The sequence below is a fragment of the Peromyscus maniculatus genome, chromosome 10 (assembly GCF_049852395.1).
Source record: "Peromyscus maniculatus bairdii isolate BWxNUB_F1_BW_parent chromosome 10, HU_Pman_BW_mat_3.1, whole genome shotgun sequence".
Taxonomy (NCBI): Eukaryota; Metazoa; Chordata; class Mammalia; order Rodentia; family Cricetidae; genus Peromyscus; species Peromyscus maniculatus.
In genome coordinates this window covers 24,327,802-24,348,802 of record NC_134861.1, presented here as the reverse complement: position 1 = coordinate 24,348,802, position 21,001 = coordinate 24,327,802, and the positions used below count along the sequence as shown (strand labels likewise).

At 37.9% G+C, this 21,001-nt stretch overlaps 1 protein-coding gene across 50 annotated transcripts in view; it reads left to right on the top strand.

Moving 5' to 3' along the window:
• Nucleotides 1–21,001, top strand: part of Ehbp1 (EH domain binding protein 1) — a 342,848-nt gene that overhangs the window by 124,421 nt on the left and 197,426 nt on the right. The gene's annotated exons all lie outside the window — the stretch shown is intronic.

The window sequence follows — 21,001 nt, the reverse complement described above, 5'->3', positions numbered from 1 at the left end:
TTTTTTTTTAAAAAGGAAGGTTTTAACTTTTACATAGTAAAATTACATATAACAAAACAATTATCAAGCAAGAATTACAGTTACAATATCTATTCTATTTATAATATCTAGTCTATTTGTATTTGGCAAAATTAAAGAAGATATCCTATCTATCCTATATTTGTGAGTCTAAGGTTTCATATCTAACTTATCTTTTATCATAACTAAGGAAACTTGTAACTATCTAGCTTCAACTACATCAAAGACCTCAGAAGGATATAATATTACCTGAGAAATGGCAGAAGGATGCAAGCAACTTTCGGGAGTCTTGCAGGGTAGACAGAGACAGCTGGCAGCCTGGACAGCCACCTAATGTTCCCTTGTAAAGTTAGGGCATCTGTCTTCAGCCCACAGGCCTGGAGTTTCTCAGTCATTTTTCTCTGTGTCCTGTAGAATGTCTGGCAGTTTCCTCTGTGAAGCAGGAACCTGAAGGACCATTTTGTCAAGCAAAGTTCAGTGGTCACCTTCCTATGGGTCCTGCATGTCCAGTTGATACATTTTTTTCAAGCAGTCCAGGCAAGAACAGTTTCTTGCCCAAATGGCTATTTTTGTCAAGAAGAAGATAAACTCCATATAGAGTGTCTTCGATGCCTATCCTCCTCTCTGAAGTAAATCGGTGCTTCCAGGAGCAGACATGTCTCATTGTCCAGAAAGTCTAAATTTTTAAAATATTTTAAATGCCATATTCTGTAGGTCTTTGAAGTATTTGAAGATTACTTACCTAATTGAATTATATTTATGTATATCTAGAAAACTTAACATGACTATAAGTTTGACTATCATAGAATAATTATTAATCTGTATTTCTTAATTTCTATTACAATCTAAATGAGTTACATAAACATAATACCTCAAATGAGAATAGAAATATATATTGTATAACAAAATTAAGTTTAAACTTGTATCAATAAACTAAAATCCATAGCAATGTAAAACATTTTAAACAAGTTGCTCTTTAAAAGTAGATTCAATAATCTACCCTTTCATCCTATCATATCTATATCATATCCCCATTTCTTCTTTAGAAAGAGATTGCATTTATAATCAACCTGACTTAAATAAAAATATTGGTTTTTCTCTGTCCCACACCAGAGGGCTCTTCTGATACAGGACAAAAGAATTTTTTTACATTTTTTTTTTTAAGCAATATGTTTGGGTTTAGAGAAGGAGTGAGCCAATTCCATCTCCAAAGCCAGCTTGGTATATTTGGAATTTGGGCGTAGCTTCTCTTACTACTTTCTGTAAGGAAAGCTTGGAAGGGGGCGCTGTATCTTATGGGGACACAAAGAAAATTTTAGGATTGTGGAGTAGTCCGTGAGCGTGTATCGTCTGAGCCAGTTGCCTTGAAACCGTTCTGGATGTTGGATAATCTGGGCCATGGTGTCATCAGAGACCTTTCAGGGGGTCTTGGCTGGTCAAACCTGATGTATCTTAATCTGGAACAAATCCATAGCCTCTGGCTTTCTGTGGAAACAAAAGCAGAGCCTCCTTTCCAAAGCAACAAATCCTTACATCCAAATTTTGAAGTCAAGGTATCTTTAAAATATACATATTGGCTTAACTCAACAGCTTTTACAATCAAATGTTTTTCTACAGTTAAAAACCCCGAAGACAAGACAATGCAGATTCTCTGTGTGATATCTAGCTTTATGTGGCTTATTTTTTATACTACCTTTACTGTCTCTTTAAAGACTTTATTTTTAAAAACTATTTGTTTATATAACTGCATATATTCCTTTTTCTCTCTCTTTCAAGACTATGTACATTTTTACATACATTGTAAAGCATTTAAAGTCTTGTTCCATCTGAATCTGTCTTATTGTGAATCTACTGCTTTAAACTGCAGCCTTCTAAGACTGAAACTGAGCTGTGGCTGCTGGATCCGCCCACCTCAACTTCCCAACATGGCGGTGGTACAGTTTACCGCCTGCTCTGGGAGTCATCAACTCTCAGAAACAGTGGGTCTATGCTCTTATCAAAGCAATGTGTAGCCCAGAAACCTCGTGTGTGTGTGTGTGTGTGTGTGTGTGTGTGTGTGTGTGTGTGTGTGTGTGTGTACTAGCAAAGGCTAAATCCACCACGCATCATGTTGCGTGGCTTACAAAAACCTCTGTGTAACTAGGCGGGAATAGGTCAAGCCCACATGTCGTGAACGCGCCATAGAGTAGCTCAAGCCTGCATGTTGCGGCATCTAGCCGCCCATATGAGACATGAAGCAGGAACCTGGTTTTGGCTCCGTTTATTGCTTAGTGTTCCATCTTTTTAACTTTATTTTTCATGTTATATAAAACCTAAAGACTGTACATATTAATCAGGTAACATGATGTTTTGATACACACATACGTTATATAATCTTTAAATGAGATTAAATAGATCTATGCAAACATCATTTCTTTGTAGTAGAGATTTTCTAAGTTCTTGTGTCTAGCTTTTTACAGCATATACCACGTTATTGTCTTCCATGGTGAGCCTATAGCCCAGCATCACTCCAGACCTTCTTTCTCCTAACTGAAACTCAGAACTGTGTCATCAGTCTTTCCACTCCCCACTCTGTCTTCCAGCTTTCTATTTCCATCTTATCTGTCATTTTTGTTAGTCATTTGCTAGCTTTATTAGGCTGTAATAATTAGAAGGATGTTTCCATTTCAGATCTCACATTCATATTCCTGATGTGGAGAGGGAACTTCTCATCAGAAGTGAATTGAGTTATATTTATCTGTACTTCAAAAGGACATCATCAAAATGATAGCCACAAGGTGCATTGCATGCCATATCACGTAATTAACATGTCAGTTTAATTTGTGAAATGCCCTAGCTAGCAGATTTAAGGATACTTTAACTTGTAGCACCAAGGCACTATTTTTAAATTACTACAATGTGAGTGCTTTGGAGTTGGATTTTTCCAAATTTATCCTAGTTCATTGTGTGCAGATTCATCTCTATGATGGTACTTGTTCCTTATACATAAAGATAAAGTTTATTATATAAACATACAAGTATCTGTAGTTGCTCACACATTTCATGATCTTTCATTAAATGAATACAAGTTGCAGATTCTTCCTAAGTAATGAGACTGTCATAATGGAAAAGATGTCTGTAGATATCCTTTTATCTGGGCATAGACACAGGCAACTTCTAAGATTAGGTTTAGGATGCCATATGTACCTATATAGAGAGTCCTGAGCCCACTCTTGGTGGGGTAGGGAGGCTTTCTATTGAAAGTGATATAAACAAACCTAGGGGATAAAACTTTAATAACCCTTTATCTGTAACTTCAAAATTTAAACTCGCCATATAAAGTTATTTTATTTGAAAATTTTCTTTGAAACTCAGTTTGTTGGCAAAATTTGATTGGACTAGAGATGAGGTTTATTCATTGTATTTAACTCACTTAGAGTGAATGCTTTTTCATTTTGTTACAGAAATATTAGTATGTTTGGTTGTGGGAGTGTGTTGTAGTGTATAGATAGGTGCTGTATCTGAAATTCTATTAGAGGTAATACTTGAGGGGCTGAGGGGCTTGAGCAGAGGTCTGGAGGCAACCAAGACTGTAGCTCCCACATGCAGCAGCATTTTGTCCAAAAGGTTACCTTCTTGAATATTTCATGTGAACGGTGGTTGCTTTTTAGGGCTATAGTGGCTTAATAGACATTTAGTTGAATTGTATAATAAAGAATTAAAAAAAATTACTGTATCGTTTCTATGAACCCACTAATTTACACGGCATATATGATGAATAAGAGTAGAAAGGAAAGAACTGTGTGTGTGAGGGCGTGTGTATATGTCTGTGCATGTGAATATGTAGGTATATGCACTTGTGTACACACACACACATATGTGGCATATGACTTTTGGAGGTTGACATCTTGTATCTTTTCTTAACTACTCTCCATCATATCTTTCACTGAATCCAGAGCTCACTGTTTTGGCCACACTGGCTGGCCAGTGAGCCTCACAGATCTGCCTGCCTCTGCCTCCCACCCCAAGCCAGCTCTGGGGTTATATGTACACATTGCCACATTTGACATGTATATTGGTACTGAGGATCTGTATTAGGGTTCTTTAGAGGAATAGAACTGATGGAATGAAAAAAAATATATATATATATATATATATATAAAATGAATTCATTAATTCACGTGTCAGTTTAATTTTAATATATATTCATTCATTATATCAGATATATGTTGTATATATCATACACACATATATATGTATGTATGTACACACACACACACACACACACACACACACACAAATATATAAAATGTTTGTGGGGAGATTTATTAGAGTAGTTTACAGGCTGTGGTCCAGCTAGTTCAACAGTGTCTGTCTACCAGCAGAAAGTCTAAGAATACAGTAGCTGTTCAGTTCATGAGGCTGGATGTCTCAGCTGGTCTTCAGCAGATGCTGGAATCCTGAAGAAGTTGGTGCTAATGCCAGTGAAGGAGAGGGTTTGCCATTGAGAGTAAGGCAAAGAGCCAAGGCGTCCTTCCTGCATCCTTATATAGGCTGCACCAAAAGGTGTACTCAGTAGTTTCCATTCCAGGCCCACCATTTGTTAGCAGTAGTGAATTCTGATTATAGACATGCCCATTTTGCAAAAGCGAAAACAGGAATCATGAGAAGACTAAAATCTAAGTTTGCATTTCTTGTACACATGGTTCAAACCCATGTTTGAGCTCAGAGCCTTGCTTTCCCCATTTTCCAAGGTTTTGCCAGAGTTTCCTCTTAATTACTCTTAACAGTAAGGAAGCAGGGCACATATCTCCAAAGACCTGGAAAATACATATGAAGTAGCGCAATCAACACAGCCGTTTAGGGATCTCACTTCATGTGAACTGCAAGGGGAGGCAGTTTTGAGTACAGTATTTTAATAGATTCTTACTGTATTTCTTTGAAGATCAAAATGAAACAGATTTCTGGGAGTTATGGAAAAACACCATGGCCTTTTACTTTCTTGTTTCTATCAACTAAATAAATAGTCTAAACTCTAACATTTATATTGCAATGAATTTGATGGCATGTGATTTGTGTGGTTATTATTGAGCCAGGGTAGCCGAGTGTAGTGTCTTGTAAATTGCGAGGAACCATTTAGTTTATTATTCTTGTTTCCTGCTAGCTGCATTTAAATGTCTCTATATGAAAGAGAGAGATGTGACCAAAGTTGATTTCAATTTTATTTTTTTACCAACCGGAGGGAGGAAGCTGATAAACAAGACAGTCAGCTATTCAAACAAACCTCTAATGCTGCCTCAGACATGTTTGAAAGCAGCAGTACATTTGTGCAATTTTTACATGTTTATTCATAGAAACTCAGCAGTGAGAGATCCAGCACATGAAAGACGTTAAGAGTCTGCACGAGGCCTTCCCCCATGGAAGCCAGTAGAGAGCAGACACTGACAGTTGTCTTACCGTTGGGTCCTAATGGCACATTGCACTTTTAATAGAAAGCATTTGTTTTAAGACTTTTGGTTTGTTACTTTTACTTGCCTCTCTGTATTTGCTCAGCATTCTGTAACTGAAACATGCCTTATCTTACAGTAAGGTGTATATATCTCGGCTTTCTGGTGTTCTGCCATGCCAGCCACCATAGAACACCGGTTTATGTGCTGAGGTCTTCTGCATAAGTCTTTGCTCAAAGACAGCAATAAAGTAAATTATAAAAGACAAACCGGAAATAGCAAAACTTAAACAAATTTCATTTTTTTTTCTAGTTTAGTCCTTTTTGTAAAAATGTATTTTCTAATGAAGTAGAATGATGTCACTTCCTGCCCTCTCATTTGTACCACCAACCTTTCCATGTCCTCCCTGAGAGGGGGAGAGGTGGTGGCCTCTTTTTCTTTGATGTTTGTTGTTACATATGTACACATGTGTATGCCCAAATAATACAATCAGTGTGCTGAGTCCAGTTTTATTGTGTGTGTTTGTATATGGTTTCAGGGCTGCCCACTCAGCACTGGACAGCAGTAAGTGGGCTCATTCCTGGAAGAGACTGATTCTCCTTCTCCCAGTATTCAGTAGTTGCCTGTAGTTCTTCACCTAGGAGTGAGAGCCCACAATTTTTTCTCCTTCCTAGGTTAGCGTATCCATTGCTATTGCCATTGTTCTGATCTTGGCTATGCATCCATTTCTAGGAGAGACTTTTTCACAACAGACTTCTTGGTATTCTTGCTCTTTGAGTCTTTCCACTCCCTCCTTCATGATGGGTCCCTAAGCTATAACTGCAGGAGTTTGCGATGTGGGTTCATCCACTGTGGTTTTCTATGATGGTCACAGCAGTTGTGATGTGGATCCATCTGCTGTGGTTTTTTGTGAGGTCTCCATTTACTGTAAAGAGCCTTCTTTGTTGGGAGAGGTAAGCTGTACTTATCTGAGGATATAAGGATGCGATTTAGAATTGGTAAGGAATTATGCTGGTCTAGCAAAGAACTTGATTTCTCTAAATTCCCCTATATTACTTTATTGTTGCTAACATTGCCATCAATTCACTTTCTGCTGACAGTTTCATACGCATATAATGAATTTTAGTCATTTTCATCTCCAGTTAACTTCTCTCTCCCCCTCTCACATTGAACTCTTCATTCCCAGCAAGTCCCCTCATACTTTTGGGTGGGTATGATCAGGAATGATGGCATGTGCCTGAGTGAGAGCTTATTTACTAGAGAGTGGCCAACTTCTCAGTGACTACACCACTGAAGAAAGTTGGTAATTAATATTTTTATATCGTAAGTGTAGAGAAACATTACTCACTATGGTTTTGTGGTCTTATTAAGTTTAATAGTTGATTTTTATCAGAATCATGGCATCTAGAAATTATTAAAATACAGTGTCTTATCCCCAGGGACATGAAACGTGTTATGCCAGTCTAAAATAATTTAGTAATCAAAGAATTTTCTTTGCCTTAACATCAGCTTGGCTTATTGTGCTAGGCTTTATTTTTCTCTTCTTTTCTTTCTTTCTTTCTTTCTTTCTTTCTTTCTTTCTTTCTTTCTTTCTTTCTTTCTTTCTTTCTTTCTTTCTTTCCTTCCTTCCTTCCTTCCTTCCTTCCTTCCTTCCTTCCTTCCTTCCTTCCTTCCTTCCTTTCTTTCTTTCTTTCTTTCTTTCTTTTTTAAAGTTTTGAATGCTTGGCCTTTTCTTGGCTCTTTTCTGGCCAGCACTTTTAATTTAAATTAACCTGTTTCTCTTTATCTACCTTTTGCCTCGGGGCTTTTTACTTTTCTTTCTTCCTGTATATTTTACTTTGGGTGCTTCTCATGTGCCAGTGGCTGCCTGGCTTCTGGCCCCAGGCATCTCCCTCATTCTTCCCTCCTCCTCCTCCATTTGTTCCCTCTGGAGCCTAGATTTCTCCTCCTATTTATTGTCTCTGCCTGCCAGCCCCGCCTATCCTTTCTCTGCCTAGCTATTGGTCATTCAGCTCTTCATTAGACTAATCAGGTGCCTTAGGCCCGAAAGTCGAAACAAATGCAACACATCTTTACATAATTAAACAAATATGACGTAAACAAAAGTAACACACCTTTACACAGTAATATTCTGCAGCATAAACAAATGTAACACATCTTTGCCTAGTTAAAATAATATTCCACTGCAGTTTACAATAAAAACTATTTTGGAAGAACTTTTAATATGCATAGTTGGCCTTCTGGATTCAACCAACCATTGATAGAAAATCTTTAGGGGGAAAATTGTTTCTGTACTCAATATATACATACATTTTTAAATTACTGTTCACTAAATAATATAGTATTCCTGTGACTTATAAAGCACATACATTATTTTAGGTATTGTAAGTATTCTAGAGGTAGTTAATACAGGAAGATGTGCATAGATTATATGCAGATACTACACCATTTTTCCTGTGGTATATGTACGTATTTGTGTGTTTTCCTCAATGGCTGTCTGCCATTACTGAACTTGGAGTTCATCATTTTGGTGAAGCAGGGTAGCCTGCGCTTCAGGATTGAACTACCTCAAACTTACAGAGATCCACGCGCCTCAGTTTCCCACATGCTGGGATTAAAGTCGTCCACCACCAGACTGGATCTTACTGTTACTCATTCTACCTCTGTAACTAAAATAAAGCTTACCTTTAGAAAGCACTTGTGAGGAGGGGAGGGGGTCGAGGCAGGAGGAGCGCTCTGCTGCAGCTTCAGCTAAAAGATTTTAATATGGCTTTCTTCTTGCTTTATCTTTTCTTTCTGGATTATAGCTTTGATTTTATAACACTTGAGTGTTTTTTTTTCTTCTGATGACGGGGTTAATTTAGAAATAAACCGATTGGTAAAATAAACATTTTAAGTACCTTTTCTTCCTCTGTAAAAATAAGGAAAACATTAGAAAAGTGGTCAACCAACAGGAAATTGGTATATAACTCATTAGCTCACTAGCAGTCAGAGGAGTTACTTATTTCATACCAAACCTCTCCAGTTAAGATGTTCAGCAATATGTGCCTTCTTGCTTTTTATTTGTGATATTTTCTGAAGTTTAATTTTGTTTCATTGACACTTTATTCTTTTAAAACAGAGGAGTAGGCACAAACTCCTTATAACAGAGGCTCTTGTGCATAGAGACAATGAGTGAATGTTTTGTTTTGTTTTGAGGTTTGTTTTTAACCTTGTTATACCTGGTACCATAAAATTGATTATGTTTTTCCTCACTAGACATTGGAGATGAAAACAAGACAAAGTTTTAGTCTACAAGGATTTTCAGTCCAGTCAGGGAGACAGCTGGGTAAGCAAATAGAATACTGCAGTAAAGCCAGAAGTGAGTCAGGGGAAGGTCTGCTGAGGGTGACAAGGAGTACTTGTATTTATCAGGCCATGGGAAGGCTTTAGGAAGGTGACATGTAACTAATCCCAAAGCTTCTGAAAGATGCACCTGTCAGATAGCAGGTAGGGAAATGGTCTAGGTTAGGGACAGGGGACAAGCCCCAGTACAAGAGCAGAGCTGAATCGCTGCGACTTTATGTACAAACTGGATGAACAGCAGGAATGGAAGCTATCACTAAAGAGCAACATGGTGGATGGCCTTGTATGAACTTGAACTTTATCTTAAATTGTAGGTTCAAAACCTGACTACTTATCAGAGTTACCTGCAGGTCCATTGAAATATATTGTTTTGCTTGTGCCCTGTGGGGTTCTGATTTCTCATTGCAATAAGATGTCAGGAGCCATGGAAATGTTGTAAGCAGAGAGATATGGTTGGACTTGTGTTTTGAAAGATCAGTTTTTAGCTTTCAGATTTTTTAGATGCATTTATTTTTTACTTTAACTGGATGTGTGTCTGTGTGTATCTATGTGTATGTAAGTGGCTGGTACCTGAGGAGGGCAGAGGCTTTGGGTACCTTGAGTTGGAGTTACAAGCAGTTGTGAACCATGTGATGTAGGTGCTGGGAACTGAATTTCGGTCCTCTGCAAGAGAGAGAAAATATGTGTTTCTAACCACTGAGCCACCTCTGAAGCCCTTCTTAGATTATTTTGACTGTGACTCTAAATAAAAACTTTACCAGACCCCATTACATAGTCATGTGATCTCAGCTACTTGGGAAGCTGAGGCTGGAGGATGACAAGTAGAAGGCCAATCTGAATTCAAGGTTAGTTCAAATGGCATAGTGAAATTGTGTCTCAAAATAGAAAGTAAAAAGAGGGTTGGGATGGGCTGTAGCTCAGTGGTAGAGCACTAACCTGCTTAGCATGGGTGAGGCCTTAGATTTAATCACCAGTGCAATATTTAATCTCAATTATAATTGTATGAGATCTAGAATAATCAAGGAGATGGGTTACTGGGCATGCTTATGGGGGAGTTATCTTTCAAAAATGATTACTTTTACTGGGTGGTGGTGGTACACGCCTTTAATCCCAGCACTCAGGTGGCAGAGGCAGGCGGATCTCTGAGTTTGAGGCCAGCCTGGTCTACAGAGTGAGATCCAGGACAGCCAGTGATACACAGAGAAACCCTGACTCAAAAAACAAAACAAAACAGCAAAACTATTACTTTTTCTGGTTGGGGACACTGGGTAAACTTGACTGGCTTGTAACTCACTGCGTGGATCAGGTTGGTGTCAAACTCAGAGATCAGTCTTCCTTTTCTTCCTAAATGCTGGCTTAAAGGTGGTATGTGCTGCCATGCTGGGCTGTATGTTTAGTGTGAGAGTATGCATGTGCTCTTGTGCCAGGTCAGAGGACTGTTTGAGGGAGAAGTTCCAGTCTGTCACTATCTGGGTCCCAGGGATGGAACTCTTCCTCATCTTACTGGCCCTGTGGGGATTCTCTTGATTAGGGTAGTTGAGCTGGGAAGACCCACCCATAGTGGAATCTTAGACTGTATATAAAGACAAAGGGAAGCTGACCACACTGTCTGTCTCCCTCTGCTTCCTGGAGTTCCTGCTACTAGGCATTCCTTGTGGTGAATGTGGAACTGTGAGCTAAAATGAATCCTGTCTCCTCTAAGTTGTTTTCCCCACCTCTCCAAATAAACTTCATGTAACAAAAAGAGGACAGACATATTTCTGAAGAAAAAGAGCCCCAGATTCTAAGATGTAACTCTAATAGCAGAATTGAAGAGAGTATTCTGACTCTCGCTTGCTTGTTAGCATTGGGCATGGCTACATGTAATGCATCCAGTAATACCAGCTATTTGATAGCCTTGTACTAGAGAATGGATCAGGCAGGAGCTGTATTTTTTATTTTAAAGTGTATGTGTTATTGCTCATTTTCAAAAGTAAGCTATTGATCTAGCCATGAATTTTAATAGAATTATTTAGTTCTCAGTAGTGCTGCTCTGCTTGAATTGTGGTTAATATCATTTGATAGTATTTTGGCCTAAGTATTAATCCTAACCATGACTCTGAAGTTGTACTTTATAGGTGTAATATGCAGAAAAGCAATCTTGGAAGGATAGAAAATAAAGAGTAAAAATTAATGTGGATAGTTCCTCCCTGCCTTCCTTAATGTATTCTTTCCTAGCAGAGTGGCACAGCTTGTCCGTAGTGAAGAAAATCTTTCTGGAACCGTCATTTGGTGTAATGCTGTTTAGAGTATTATAACCACTTGATGGCACCCTTTGATTTGGTACCAACCTCATTAGCAGTCGCTCAGTTCAGGATAGTATTTGCAACGAAATGACACATAAGAGCTAAAGAGACTGCAAGGTATCTGGTTAATGTAGAGATGAAATGAATGCAACAGCAAGGCTAAGCTTCCCTGACCCTTCGTGAGAGAATAGATGAAAAAAGGAAGAATAAGCTATTGTGCCAAAGGGAGATGATGAAATTCAAGATCCACACACATAATCTCTGGCTCAGCCTCTGAAATGTTAATCCCTAGGTAGAATTATTTGAGCTATAGATTGCAATTTATCATCAAAATGGCACTGTGTCAAACAATACTTTTTTATATGTGTGATGTTTAGAACTATCTAATTTTAATATAGACTGATTCACAGAGCACCGGCTAATATTTAAGTAGCAACTCCTTAAGGTTGTGATGGGGGAATGGAGTGCGGGGGTTTCTTTATATAAAATACTATTGCGTTTTAGAGGGAGGGCTTTTGGGAACCTTTTGCTTTTCTGTTAGTAACAGTTTTGTTTTGTTACCAAGAGAAAAGGATTATTAAGGAATGTCCACTGTTCAGTGGTTTAGAATTGCTCACTTCTGCATACTAAGGCTATTTTTATACCTATAGTATAATTGTATTCTGACACTGCTTAAAATGCTCCAGCTAAAGAATTTCTCTGTGCTTTTCTAATCCTGCGTCTAATATTTGTAGGCTTCTTACTCAAACCATCCAGTGTGCCCGATAGAAAATGTTGTTGTACTCAGCTCCTGTTTGTGATGTTTTATTCTTTAAAAGCAAACTCTCCCAATTTAGAGCACTTAACTAAGTGAAGGTGGAGGGCGGCAACATCTGCTGGTCAGCCACTCAGCGGTGATCGTGCTGGAGGGCTCTGTCTGCACTCTGAATTCACCTTCAGTGTGCTCATCTGCCAGAGGCCGCTTTCGTCTTCCTTTGGTTAGGAAAAACGATTGCTTTTTGTTTCATTATTCAGAAATGATCTTATTGTACTTTTACGTGCTGTGTACTTACTTCTGCAGTACAGCTTTGACGACTTTCTTTTTAAAAGAAAGCTGTATTTTAATCTCCACCTAATAGAGCATTCCATTCCTCTACCTTCATACTCACATCAGGATCTGAGGCATGCTGTGGCCCTCTTGGAGATATTAGAGGTAGTATAGATCTGTAAAATACCACCCGCTCACACATGTGTAAGTCTGTCTCTGTATTTTGGCTCTGATAGGAAAAATATTTGATTTAATAGTGATGAGGAAAAATGGAAGGACCGATTGTGAAAATGATCTGTCCTGTGAAGGTGGCTTGGATTTGTCATGTATGCGTTCATTCCCTTCCTTCCTTTTTGCCTCCTTCCCACCTCCCTTCCATCCTTTCTCTTTTGTTTTTCAGCCTGGGGGAATCAAACTCCGTACATGCTAGGTGGGCCCTCAACCACTGAGCTATGTCTCCAATAGCTGCCTTCTTTTATTGATCATAAAGAGTTAAGCCTAAGATCCTGAGTCATACCTACACAGACCGAAAGTTATGTGCGTTTGAGGAACTGAACTGTTTGCCCTTTACCATATCAAGTTACTGAAAAGAGACAACATGGGGTAGTCCTTTGCTCCTGTTATAAAAATGCTCTAGGAGACTGAGTAGCCATCCATACCAAATTACTTTTAGCAGTAAATGTTTCATAATGTATGCTCGAGAGACAACATATGCATATGGTGTGTGTGTGTGTATGTGTGTGTGTGTGTGTGTGTGTGTGTGATATGTGGTGTGTCTGTGTGTTTGTGTAGTGTGTATGTGTACGTGTACGTGTGTGTGTGTGTGTGTGTGTGTGTGTGTGTGTGTGTGTGTGTGTGATGTGTGATGTGTATGTGTTCTAGTTGGTTTGTGTGTGTAGTGAGAAAGACCTCAGGGCTTTTAGCTTGATACTCATACTTAAGTATTAGAAAATTGCTTCATCTGTTTGTAATTACAGTTGATGTTTTAATTTAAATACCACTATGAAAGTTGGTAGTAGAACTTAAGTTCTGAGTGTTTTTAGACGTGGCTTTCTCAACCATGTACCCTCTTTCCACACAAAAGACTGCTCTGTTTTCTTTTTCTCGGGGCTGAGTGTTGCAAAGGACAGGCATTGTCTCAGATGTGCACTGCTCTCTGGTGTTCACAGGTGTGACCCTGGCTTTTACTCTTCACTCTGCATGATCATGTAGAAGATAACTGCCAAACTCAGACGGCCAGAACCTTTTAAGCATGCCTCCCGGTTCCACAGAGTGCCAGTGCATACATCTTCCAACCCACTGCACCAACAGTCTCATAGCCAATGCCAAACACAGTGTTCCAGCCTGGTGCCTTTTCAGCACACACAAACTGGTCAGTGTCCAACTTTATCCACCCACCCACACTAGATCTGAGACCTCGTGATGCTGTCATAGATGCCCACAGGGCTGCACTCCTGAGGATTGTAAGAAACACAAGATTGTTAAGGCTACTAGGGAAAAAGTGCTCTGTTGCCAGTTACCTAAAGCTCATTTGTTTTCCAGCACCCTCCTTCATGTGCTGTGTCATGGCAGAACGTAGATGAGTGGGAAAAGGTACTTTGTACTTCGTTATCTCCTTGCACCTTCATAGAATTCAAGTAGGCCTGTCTGGGGCACAGGTCCCAGGTGACTCTTTCTATTTTTACTATAGCAACAGTGTGTGTTATTAATGACTGACCTTTACCCCTGCAGTGTCTTGGGACATTGAATCAAATAAGTGAAGAAACTGCTTCTTGGCTTGGTTTGTATTGGAAGAAAACAAGCAGAGTGGTTTATCAGCTTGCTGAAAATGCCAGAATGGAGTCAGGGACAGTTTGTAGCACAAAGGTCTTTTGTTTATTTGGGTTTTAAAATAACGTGTAGGTGGTTGGATGGTCTTTGAAAAAAGTACTTTGAAACAAAGTTGAACTCCAACAATAATCAGTGTCATCTTAACACATTGTTCTTTCTCCCTTAAACTTTTCATTGCATTGTGTGTGCGTGTGTGCGCACGCGGTGTGGTGCGTGTGTAGAAGTCAGATGCCAGACTTGAAGTCAGCTCTTTCCTCCACATCAGGGCCTGGGATCCGATGTGGGTTGTTGGCTGTACTTACACACTGAGCCATCTCTCTGACTCCTCCCCTTTTAAAAGCTGCATTTATTAGTCATATGCTTGTTGGTAGCATGTTTAGACAGTAAATATTTAGAATTTTATAATTTTACAGAAGTAATGTTAGTCATTCTAAGTACCACATTTAATTAAAAGAACTCAGTGTCCCCCTTACACACACTTCTGTTAGGCTGTGGTTTTAGTGATCACACACTTCACATGCTGTGGTTTCCACATGTAAGAGAGAGTATAGTAGAATTATGTTTCAAAAGTGACTCTAACATGTTTCACTTTAATTTTTGTTACTTGTCTCTGTTTTAGTTTATAGGTACTTTAAATACTTCTGAATGAGGTATAAACGAAATGCCTTATTTTATAGATGTTAGTGTCTATGCCGTCATTAGGTGAGCACAGCTATTTAATGGTCTCCTGTGTTTTATCTTGAACACATTGCTTTGGAGTCATTCATTGCACTAATACACTGCAAAATAATGCTGTAATGCCCTATTGTTTCCTGTAAGTTCTAACTCACCATTGTTTCCTTGTGTAAACATGGGTTTCTAGATAAGAATAATCAGACATTTTGAGCTTAAATGAGGCTTAGAAATCATTAAGTTCTCTCTCATTTTGCTGATAAAGAAACTAAGGTGATCTAGAAACTAGCCCAACTATCACTCATTGCTTTGTTCCTACTCTAAGGTTCTAGCCACGAACTTTAAGTATTCTTATATACGTGATAATCTGATTTTAGATATTTGCTCTTGTATCTCTTTAAATAAAACAAAATTCAACTAATTTAGAAAACTGGGATTTGATATTTTCTTAGAAGAAAAAAGGTATTTTATAGCCAAAGGTTTTTACATAAAGATCAATTTTATGAGGTTGGTTATTTGATAGTATTTAAACAAAGTATCACAGACTTAAACACCCCAAAACAACACCTGAATTATCTGTTTGAGCCCAGTGTACAAGATCACCTGTGAATTTTATCTACACACTAGCATTATAACCTCAATTATAAGTTATGCTAATATTTTTGGAAAATCAATTTATGGAATCATGTTATAATTTAGTTTCATTTTAAAATTTTAAAAGTATAAAATTAAATGTTTTAATCTTATAATTGTGTGAAAATAATGAATATAAATATTTAACAAAAAACTTATGAAGTCATTTGTTAGTCAACAAAGTTTTTAATTAAAATTTCTAAGAGTAAATTTTAATAAAGTTTTGTTTTGTATAGCTAGATGGCCATCTTGTTTTGATAACTAAAATATGAAACTATTTGGTTAAGAGTGTTCTTTAATATTTTGGTCTTTGTTTAGATATCTAAATTAGAGACTGTTTTAAAAGAGAATTATTTTAATGTTAAATTGTAAATTTCTGTCTCACTATTCAAACAAGGATACTCCATACCTATGGTTCTCTACATTTCTAACTGGTTAGAATTTGCTCTGGGAGCATTTTACTTCAGGATTTCTGATAGTTATACTATACTAACCTTCTTATACCTGTCTACAGCATTGGGCACTTTGTTACATGTAGGCTACATTGGATTGAGGTTGACTTATATATTCTACTTAGAGCACATTGTTTTGGTTTTCTGCATATACTTTTATAGTTGCCATTGGAACAGTCATTGAAGTAGTATGTGTGCTGCTGTCTGAGCCAGTTTAAAGACTAGGACATGCATTGCCAGTTCTGTGAGTTTCAGAACGATTGTAACTTAACGTGAGATTTGCCCCTGGAAACCAGTAGTGTCGCACAGCCCAGCTCAGTCAGTGATTTCTATATTCTTTTCATGCATTTGCCTATTTAGTGACATAACTCTTATGTATAATTTGTACACTCAGAACAGGGCTTTTCAAACAGTAGATGCTCAGTATCTTAAAGATGAATTTGTCATTAGTATCCTATACTTGCAGATTTTCTTTTAACTTGACTTCAAATTTTCATGATAGTTTTGTATTTCCCTGCTAATTTAAGAGTTAAAATTATTTTTTTTGTCAATTTACAAACTGCAGCAAAAACATTATGCATTTGTATATGTCCAGTTTCATTCTTAGTAAACTTAGAGTGACAAGTTTAAGCTCTGTTACCTACGACACTCGTAGTTTGATGCCTAAGTAAGGTATTTTCTGTGACAGAATCTGTGAATCAAATTTGCAAGGAATAATCTACAAATAAAAGTGATAGCTATAACTGTTAGACAACCAACTTAATGACTGGAAATATTCAAAAGGAAAATTATTCTTATATTAATAAAAACTTTTTTACTTTAGCATTGTTCTTTTTATTTGAACATGTGCATGTATGAGTTTTAGGTTGCTGTTTGTTCACATTTAAAGACATTTACAATTAGCATTATTCTTATTTTAAAATGTGCACCATGCCTGTCCTTTTAAGGCTTATTTTTATAAGTGCTTATAGAATGAATGTTTTCTCCTAAGTATAAAAATGTTTGTTAATTCAAACTTTTCACAGTGGTTGATTTCTTCTCAGGCACTGGCAAGTTTTTTCACAAGTGTGAGCCATGAGAGGGCCTCCACTTACGCTGAGGTGACTCTGAGGTTAGAATTTATGCCAGTGATAGCTTGACTCAGTGGAAATCTATAGGCTTTCAGATTAGTAGACAAAACTAGTCCTTCACTCAGGCATTTGCAATGGCCGTGTTGATTCAAGGGCAGTTCTTGTGGCAAGGTTCAGAGTTGAGTTTAGAGGGAGGTTTCAATGCACACATGTCAGCAAGTAGATCATATAAAATGAAAGTGATGCCTAGCGAGTGTGACAAAATGGAATAAAGTTAACGGGAACCACCTGAAATTGCTCAATTTAATTTGGTAGGAAGGCTGAGAAGAATGAGTCTAAACTGGCAGTGATACTTTGTAAATAATGACTCCCTATTACGTAGGAGCTACTAACAAAAGGGGAAATACAAAAGACTAGATTGGCTTGTTTGTGTTTTATTTTTCATTGGGAGGAAAAAGTAGAAGAGGGGTATAATTTAGGTCTGATAGAAAGAAATGGGAGCTGCCAAACGTGGTCGGAAGGAGGGAAAAGGAGAGGAAAACGAGTCTGTGTTTGTTAAGGAAATGCCTGTAAGGGTAGCACCAGGTTTGAAGTCTTGCTCATTATGACATTTTTTACAAGTCACTTGCCATCAGTCTTTCTTATCCTGCCCACTCCTAAGTTCCATCCCTCATCTAATTCTTTCTTTATAAGCCACTTTCATTAGCAGTTTAGGGGTAAAATGGAGATCTGGGAGCTGTTGCAGACCAGACCCCCGCTGTCTTCTCTGTTCTGTAGTTGGCGGTTTCTAGATAACTCACAGCATTTTTTTGACATACCGGTGTTGTCCTTCACTTGATGGTGGTGGACCCAGTGAGGGAAAGTCTCAGGTCATCACTGTGTGGTCGCTTACATCAGGTTACTGCTTTGACTTTAAACCAAGCAGGCATTGCCAGACTCTAAATTGCTTTAACTACTATTTCTGGATGGACAAAGTAATTTAATTTATGAAATGACTCTATGGCAGTCATTAAAGCATAGATATCATTGACATTTCTCTGTGACTGCTTGTATCTTAACAGACTTCCAAGAGAAGGCTGCTTTATAAACGTGCACTTGAAATATGAATTCTCAGTGGCTATGAGTCTGGCTAAGTTTGTGTGTCCAGATACCCTAAGCTGGGGAGAACTCTTTTTGTAGTATAACTACTTTTTAAACTATAGGATTTTATTTTGTAAGGTCTTTGTATATTTAAATATTTTTAAATTGTCATTACTTTTGTCGTATTTAATGTGAAATCTTTTTAGCTCTCTTTATCATTCTACCAAAATTTGACTTGTCATTCCACTAAAATAGATAAATCTACAAAACCTGTTTTGAATAAGCATAATATTTTCATAGTCTTTTTATAAATTCTTCGCTTCTCACTGAAATGTTTTTATTGTTTGTGCGCGTAAACACAAATAAACTTTTTAAACCATATGTGTATTTAAATAAGCAATACTTCATATCTTTTCCATATAAAGTGAAATATTTCCGTAACGCTAGCACAACCCTAGTCACTTCTCTGCCAAAGCAAACAGAAGAATGAATGCTTTATTAATCATCCGTAACTAACGTGTATACACAGAGAAGAAAATCAAACCTGTTTTTGACAAGAACCTTTTGATGGAATTAGCAAAAGGAAAAAGAGAGAGAGAGCTGCCCCCTTCCCCTGAAGAGGGGCTTTCAGCGTGGGTTCCGGCTCTCGTTGTTTGTGAACTTAAAGGTTACATCTTTATTTTTCCTGCTGCACACAAATGGTAACAAGTCAAAACCATGGAAGAACTTTAAACAGAAAGCGGCATTCTCCTGCCTCTGCTCTTCCTTGCTCCTTCAGCCCACTCCATTGAGGTGTAGCTTTTCTTACCTGTTTGATCCCAGTTCTAGTGGTCTCCTCCTTGGTTCTGGTTCTACATAACACGTATCTAATGATTTAGTAACTCCAGATAACAGTTATCGAATTTCTGATTCAGATTGCACATGCCTGTCTGGAAACATTTCAGAAATGAAAATAGGTCAGAAGTAGGTGTTCTCTGATGATACTTTAATCCAGCTCCTTTCTTCCTAAGATTCCTTCAGGGTTTAGTACTGGTCCATCGTTGAGCTCATCATCAGTGCTCCTGGTCCAGCTTCATCTGAATGCCCTTTCACCCTCTACGCCTACTCTCTAATTCCTTCACACATTTTCCCTTATTAAGGGAAAATATTATACTTTATGTGTATACTTGGTGTTTCTTTGTTATTAAAGTTTGAATTAGTGTAGAGTCAGATTAGGGCAACATTATATTTTCTTTCTTAAACTGTAAAAAATTCACATAAAAATATGAGCTGGCTGGATATAGTGGCACATGCGGATAGCCCGAGCTCTTGAGAGGTTCAGGCACCAGGTTTGTGACTGTGAGACCAGCCTGGACTACCTAAGGGGCCCTGAAAGAAGACAAACAGCGTCTACAAAACCAAACCTGTGTAGGTTCAAGTCATTGTTTCTGTTCTGCCTTGGTTTTGTTTCCCCCGCGGTCAGTGGTCTTTGATAAAAAGTAGACTTTCTACCCATCTTTTCTGGATAGTTGCTTGGCATAAGAATGTTGACTTTAAAAAGCTGAAAGAATAGACAACTAGAACAGATTTGATCTATGTGCTAACGTATTTACCCTTTTCTTAAAGGACTATTAAAGTAATGGAACAGAAATGAGTTCTTTTATGTTCGACTTTTCTGCCCCTTCTTGGCTCATCTGGGCCTCCTCTGTTCTCGCCATCCCGCCTCAACATAATTCATCCCTCCAGCCATCTTTTCCTAGGAGATAATCTCAATTTAAAATGGTAATCAGGATAAAAATGGAACTCGGCATTTAATTTTAGAAGGAACCGTTTACTAGAATATATCAATTACTTCAGAGATTCCTGCACTGATTTTAGTCCATTTTAAACAGCTTGTTTGGGGCCCTGCCTGGAAATGATCAGGAAACTATGTGACTGCCGAAACCTAAGTCTTTCTTCTCAGCATTTTATGAATTGGGTTTTGTTAACAAGTCGTGTGTCTCTGTAGTTAGGTTAGGATGCCCATTTTCACAGGAGGCATATTAGATTGTGGGTCACAACCATCTGTAAACAGAAGGTGCTCCAGGGTGTGAAAGCCTTTGCCTTCTGAGGCAGCCCAACTGCTCTGATGAAGTGACACCTCCCTTCGTGTAGTACCACAGGGAGATTTCCTGTTTTCTGCCCAGTCAACCAAAAAAATAAACAAGTTTGTGTGGCCACCTCCTTATCCAGTTGGTCTATGGGGGCCGGAGGTTTCACCCTTTTACACAGCAGAAGAAACAGTATACTTGATACCTTCTCTTTATGACATATTTATTTCCCTGTCATTGTACTATAGCATCCCTGCTTTTAAATGGGGCAAGAATTCTGTTTTCTGTGTGTCACTGTCTCTAGGGTATTATTAAATTATTAATATTTTAGTCAGTAAAAAATGATAAAGGTTTTGACATTGAAATCATGTGACCATAGAGCATTCTCTTATTCTTTATTTTTTCATGTGTAGGGCATTTTTAAAAAATATTTTAAAGTAAGGCAAATGAAGTACTTCTAAACAACAAAGTAAGAATTGCCCCAAGAACTGTTAAAGCCCACACCTAGTTTGTGTCTCAGAAATCTGAAGCTATTTTAAAAACCACAGAAGGCAGTGGCTGTGAAATCTGAAGCTGCCCATGCTGTTTCTGTGAACCAAAAATGGTCCAGTACGAGCAGAAGATAGTAAGTAGGGCTTGGGGGATCAAAACCTTCAGTATGTGGCTAGCCGCTGTCGTGCTGACGAAGAAAGGTCTGACTTAGATCAAATATTCCTTTAAGGAGCTTTATATAAATGCAAATTCTTCCTAAAGTTTGTTAATGTCACTAAGCTATTGATATGAAAACGGGAAAATGAAAATTCTATTTAAAAATTTCATTATTAGTCTTAAAATTAACTTTATTTTTATAATTTTATAATTTTTATAATGCTCTTATTTTAGAAATTAGAAGTTTAATTGAAAAAGTAATATTTGGCCATAGTTTTCCTTTAAAAAGTTCATATGAAGGAGTAAAGTAATTCTATCTCCCGATCTTATTCTTTTTCCTCAGGGAACTTACTAGGCTTCCCGTGTCTATCTCCAGAAACCCGCGACATCTTTTCACACATAGTAAGAGCAGAGGAATCTGTGCCTTTTAATTTTGCTGTGTACAC